This window comes from Gavialis gangeticus, unplaced genomic scaffold, assembly GCF_001723915.1.
Source record: "Gavialis gangeticus isolate Ggan-Ray unplaced genomic scaffold, GavGan_comp1, whole genome shotgun sequence".
NCBI lineage: Eukaryota > Metazoa > Chordata > Crocodylia > Gavialidae > Gavialis > Gavialis gangeticus.
Window position 1 is genome coordinate 51,342,219 of NW_017728994.1, and position 6,000 is coordinate 51,348,218.

General features: G+C 44.2%; 1 protein-coding gene across 1 annotated transcript in view; it reads right to left on the bottom strand.

Annotated features, from left to right (window-relative positions):
• The window catches only part of LOC109287600 (VPS10 domain-containing receptor SorCS1), a 513,813-nt gene that overhangs the window by 240,335 nt on the left and 267,478 nt on the right, over nucleotides 1–6,000 (bottom strand). The window lies entirely within an intron of this gene.

The window sequence follows — 6,000 nt, forward strand, 5'->3', positions numbered from 1 at the left end:
ATACGTGGCTTACACAGACATGCTGTGGAAGTTAAGAGTATTAGCCTCTAGGCAGCTCAGAAGGAGATGGCCAGGTCTCAGCAAGGCCTGTAGAGCAACATCAATCTGCAGCAGTTTCAGAAGCAGCCCTACTTCTGCATTTCTAGGCACCGATGCAAGAGATTTCGGTTCATACAATCATGTCTGGGAACGAACTGCGTGAAGATAATCAAATGGATGTGATTTTTCACTTCATCCTTTCAAAGCCAAGTGTCAAGTACGCAATGTGATTAGTGAAAATGCCATTTAGAAGTTGAATAGAACATAAACACATATAAAGTGAATATTATAGATCTAATATTTATAAGCACTAGCAACAACAAAAAAAGGAGAAGTCGACACACTCCTTTCCTCAACTGGCCCTATTCTAAGGTGCAGTATTTCCTGACAAGCTAGGGCGAAGTGTATTTATCATTCAGAAACAAGTAGTTTCAGAGCCAGTAAACTTTTTCAGGCAGAAAAGCACAGAATGAAAAAAAGGACCTTAAACAGCTGTTAGTCATCACCAAGCCTTTCTTTCTAATCCAGTGTTTCTCAACCAGGGGGCTATGGTATCCTGCGTTTCCTTTAGATCCTTTCAAGGGTGCTGGGGGAATCAGGCCATTTGGCAATGTAATGTGTGCAAACACGATTCAAAAGATAAACCCAAAGATTTCAAATAGCGTCAAAACCATGCAAACCGGTTATGGGCTTTCTGAGTTCTTCGCAACAGAAGAATTGCTCTATTAGTTTTCACTCTTTTTTTTGACTACGGCAGTATAAGAGCTGGTATTTCCCAAGGGGTGCCTTGAGTATAAGGAGGGATGCCTTGAATCTGAAAAGGTCGAGGACCGCTGTTCTGAACACACGGCACTAGAGAGACCATCAAGAGGCAGTGGCTGAGTACCATTTGCCGATACGAAAGTTAATTTCACCGAGAAACCTAAGAGGCCTCGTTCCACTGCCACTTAAAAACAAGCGACGATGGCCCTTCAGGAATCCCACGACATTTGTGTGCAAAAAACTCTTGGTTCCAAAATGATACCTTTTACTAGACCAACTGGAAAACGGCAAGAAAATTGTCCTTTTCTGCAAGGTTTCGGGATCAAAGTCCCTTCGTCAGGCTCTGGGGAAAACTGTAGATGGTACAAGATGGTAAAAAGTCCCCATAGGTAGGAAATAAACTTCATTTTTGCACAGAGGGAGCTGAAGGTGGAAGGCTGTCCCTCTGGGCCCATGAGAGCGTCTTTGTCAAGTACACCCCACGATACTTGTGTTGCATTTTAGCCGTTTTCATTATAACTTCATCACATCCCAGACAAAACCTGGGATGTCACTGACAGTATGTGAAGAAGCACTAATAAAACAAGCGACAAGCTATACTGAGCCGAGCTTTTAAGAGGGTGCATTTAATGAACACAAGACACAAGGACAGAAAGAAACTAGAGTTGAAACTGCAGAGGGGAAGATGCAGATGGCGAACAGGGAGCCCTTTGAATGCCTGGCTCTGCTGCAAAGAATTAGGACCAGTTTGATACTGTAAGGAGTGTTTGCGAACGTACATATGGAATCACAGCTGGTGTTTGATCTGACAATGCTCCTGCCTCCTTTTATTTGCTGTTCAAAACATTAGTGTGAGTGGGTTTTTGTTTGCTTCAGTGCTCAAGGAATGGCTGTTCTTCATACAAATAACCGTATTTACACGTAAACATGGGTGTTCATGTTTGAATTACAGCATGGGCCGTTCATTAAGTAGTGGTCAAATGCCACATTAATGAGCATGGCATAAGTGCACAGCGAGCTAACAAGTGACATCACTCACAATTTACCATTGTGGGGTTTTTTTCTTGTTTAAAATCAGAAACAATGCCGTGCCATGCGACTTAGAGGCAATAACTCACCAAAGCTCAGGAGCAGCTGAACTAGAGAGTACAGGGACAGCATCGTACCTGTCCAAACTGTCCAGCAAGTCCTTCTAGGTAATCCATGCCTTGGCAGAAATCTGCATTAGTTTACAACCTGGTAGAACTGACAGGCAAATAGCTTGAAAGTTAAAAAATAATAATAATTTCAGGGCAAACGGTTGATAAATTGAATCTATTTTTGTGATTGGTTGGAAACATGAAAAAAAATATTTTTTGGAAAAAGCCAAACTCATTCCTACAGCTATTTTTGGAACACAATGCTTACTTTATTCTTTCAAAATGCAATTTCCATTTTAAAATTGCCCATATTACATGACAAGGACTTTTAGAAGGATTTAAAATATGCCATGAAAGAAAGAAAAAAATGTTTCCAGTTGAGCAAAATTTTTCATTGGACTTAAAATGATTCTGTTTCCCAGATTTATTATTCTGTCACCACAATCCCACTTTCTATTACATTTCTATTTATATTATGGATATCAGATGTTTTATTAGTGGTTAATCAGCATTATAGAGTCCAACAGGCTTCATTTAACCGCTGCGAGTACATCTTACCGATGTGCTCATCATAACCCTTTATTACATGTCCTGTTTCGTGTGTGTTGCAAGCTCACAGCATCTATTAATTGTTTATTAGCACTGCAAATGGGACACTGAGACAAGGTGTGACTAATGTCAATGTGGCTATGTTCACTACATTTTCATATACACACAAAATGCACCGCCTGCTAACAATTCGAAGGAAACTAATATCTTCTCATTAAAGAAAGCACATGGGATATCTTCATCTGAACTGTAAGAGATGTTAATTTTGATGGATGCTATCCTGCACCCCCACCCTTCCCGAAGGGGAGAAGATGAGCACAACGGCATCTTTGGGGTTGTCCGAGGCCGATGCACTGTGCCGCGCCATGGCTTCGCACATCAGGCAACAACTTATCTGCAGAGCAGGTTTTGTTTCCGTGCTGCTGCCGGTGCATATTGCTGAGCAGAGATGATGCAAAGCAGACAGCTGACGACGAGGGAGTGGAGGGAATAATCTATCAGCCTGCTGTTATTGTTTTTTTCCTATTTGACATGCTTGGCTTCTGGAGACATGGGAGCCATTGGGCATGTTTTGCAAATCCAAAACTCTCATTTCGGTTGCTTTTTTAATGTCGTTCGGGAAATCACACCTATTAAAAACAACTAGAGCGGCATCACGATTCCCCGGCTGGCGAGCTGCAGGGGAGGCTGGTCTTCCCACGTGTCTTGGCAGCCTGCACGGCAGATTGACAGGGACCACGAGAACCCAGAACATCTCGGAGCTCCAGACCACAACCTCGCCGACTTGCCTACTCTCAGCTGCCCTGTAGGCTTATCCCCCAGGCTCCTTGGCAGCTCACCTGTGACCTGCCACTGAGTCTAGTGTTTCTCAGACCTCCCAGGTCCACATGCAGTCAGGCACTCACTTTCCCACCCGCCCAACTCACTAGGCTACTCCCTTGAAGAGCGGTAGTTTCGTTGTAGCTGTGCAAGATCGCTTATCTTTTACTGGACCAACTTTATAGTTGGGAGAGCTGTCAAATACACTTGCAGGCAAGAAATGCCTTTCCTCGCATGCGGCCCAAGATAAACACCAGTTAGAAGAGTGGCGCTTCATTTTTTGGCCCCAGGAGTGGGATGAGTGGTTCAGGACCAGGCCATGACCGAGATCTTGTGCGCGGTGTTGGTATGCGGGTGCGATCCCTCATGTCACATGCTGCAACCAGACACGCACCACCTCAATCTGGCTGCACCACGGCCCAAACCCACGCACTGGCCCACACTTGCGTGGGTCCTGACTTCACGTGCTTGATCTGCCCAATTTTGCTCATAGATCCAATCCTGTGTTCTGGATCTGGACACGCGGCGACCCTGCGCACTGGACCTACCACGGACTAGTGAGCTAATGTACAGGGCCACGTCATCTGGTCTCCAGGACCTGAAGCTTCACAGCAAAGGAGCAACAATTAACACTCCCACCTCTCCCTTGCTAGCAAATCTCCAGACCCACTGAAAGCCACGTGAGCCAGATAGCTCGCGACACAACTCCTGATCTGGCTTACAGGCTGGAAGATGAGCACAACTGAATTAAAACAATGCCTTTCGCTTGACTCTGTGACGGAAATGAAAGCAATCACCTAAAATGGGAACTTGGCAGTAAATCTGTGGAACAAGGAGAACTTATCAAAAGCAGCTACAGAACAAGTAATGCAGAGCTGAACTAGATAAATTACATAATTATGTTACTTACATTTTAATTAAATGCAATTAAATTAATTTAATGAGATACAATTAAACTGTTTTAATGCCATCGGAATTAGGTATGAGAATAACTAATAAGAATAACTCAGCTTACCTATTGTGGCTGGTAATTTTAAGCTATTTTTTATGCAGTATAACTTTGTCTGCTAGCCTTTCTGTGTTATACAGATGATACGCAGCCCTCTTTCCTTTGGAACAGCCTTTTTGTGCCAAAGAGCGTACAAGCTAAACCACACAAAACCAGACAAAAATGGTGGAAAGGGACACACGTCATAGTGATGGAGGGTACCGGCTTCTCAGTTCTAAGATTTTGCTCACCTTTAGATGTCCTTCATAGCTTACATAGCCTAAGATCAGACCCAGATTTGATTAACTTGTTATAGATGATAACTTCCCAATCTGATTTGATTGGTATGACACTATTAGTTTTGGCAGCTGGCTGCCCTTCTGCAGACAGCAAGTGTTTGTTACAGAATAAATTGTATTTGCACTTCTTTCTGTGGGGTAAATATTTCCACTTCTTTTATGACAGATAGCTTGCTGGGGGAGTCCAAAAACCTGATGCAAAGTGCTGCGAGGCAAAGCCAGCTATCCTCAATCATTCTGTTTGTGATCCTACATCAAGTATACTCCATCACTCTTGACCAGAAGAGAAATAACTCCCTGGCTCCTGTGAAAACCAACAGGAGCCCATACTATTTGATGTTCTGTTAGGCTGTCCTGTTTCTATTATTAGTGCATGCAACAATGCTTTGTTACAAAGACAGAGCTGGCCATGAAGTCGGGCAGAAGGCAGCGTAAGGAAGGATGCACCTTATAGACTAAGTAAATCAGAGATGCACCTCTGACTTAGCCTATGAGGTGCATTGCTACCCTACCTTTGCTACAAGGTTAAGCCCCATCACATTAAAAAGCGAGGTCTAGACATCCACTTGCATCCTGGGAACTTTGGGCGCTCATACACGTGTTCTGAGAAGTGGGGTGGAGGGTGGGGAAGAAGGGGGGCTGCTTTAATTAGAGCAGTTCTGAGAGCTGCTCTAATTAAAGCACCTGGAACATCACGTGTATCAGCATCCCCATGCTGGAGGCAGGGACGCTTTAACTAAAGCTCGTTCAGTGAACTTTAGTTAAAGTGCCCCACCACCGTTTTTCAGCATGGGGATTCTGATACACATAAGACTGGAGTCTGCTGAAGCATGGCAATTACCACGCTCCAGCAGACTCAATTAATTGAGTCTGCTCCGATGCACTGTAATTACAGCACATCAGAACAGCTTCAATGGACAAAAGGCACCCTTTGAGGTGCTAGTAATGCCTCTGCCATTGACTTCCCAGCTAATATGAGGAAATTGTTCTTCACCTCAGAGCTTTTTATCTGTAAAGCAATGGGATATTATTATGTATTCCACCAGGAATTCTGAGTTTTTCAGGTGTTCATGCCTTTAAAAAGCTGGAGATCCTTAGATGAAAGCTGCCTGACTGCAGGGTTGCCCTATTATATTTCTCCCAGAATGTAGCCCACTCTGCTAAGTAAAATGAAATTAGTAGCACGGAGTGACTAATAGTTTCATAGTTTCTAGGGTCAGAAGGGACCTGAGCAGATCATCTAGTCCGACCCCCTGCCATGGCAGGAAGAGTACTCGGGTCAAACGACCCCGGCAAGGTGTTCATCTAACCTCCTCTTAAAACCCCCAGGGTAGGGGCCAGCACCACTTCTCTTGGAAGCTGGGTCCAGACCCTAGCCGCCCTGACTGTGAAGTCGCGCCTCCTG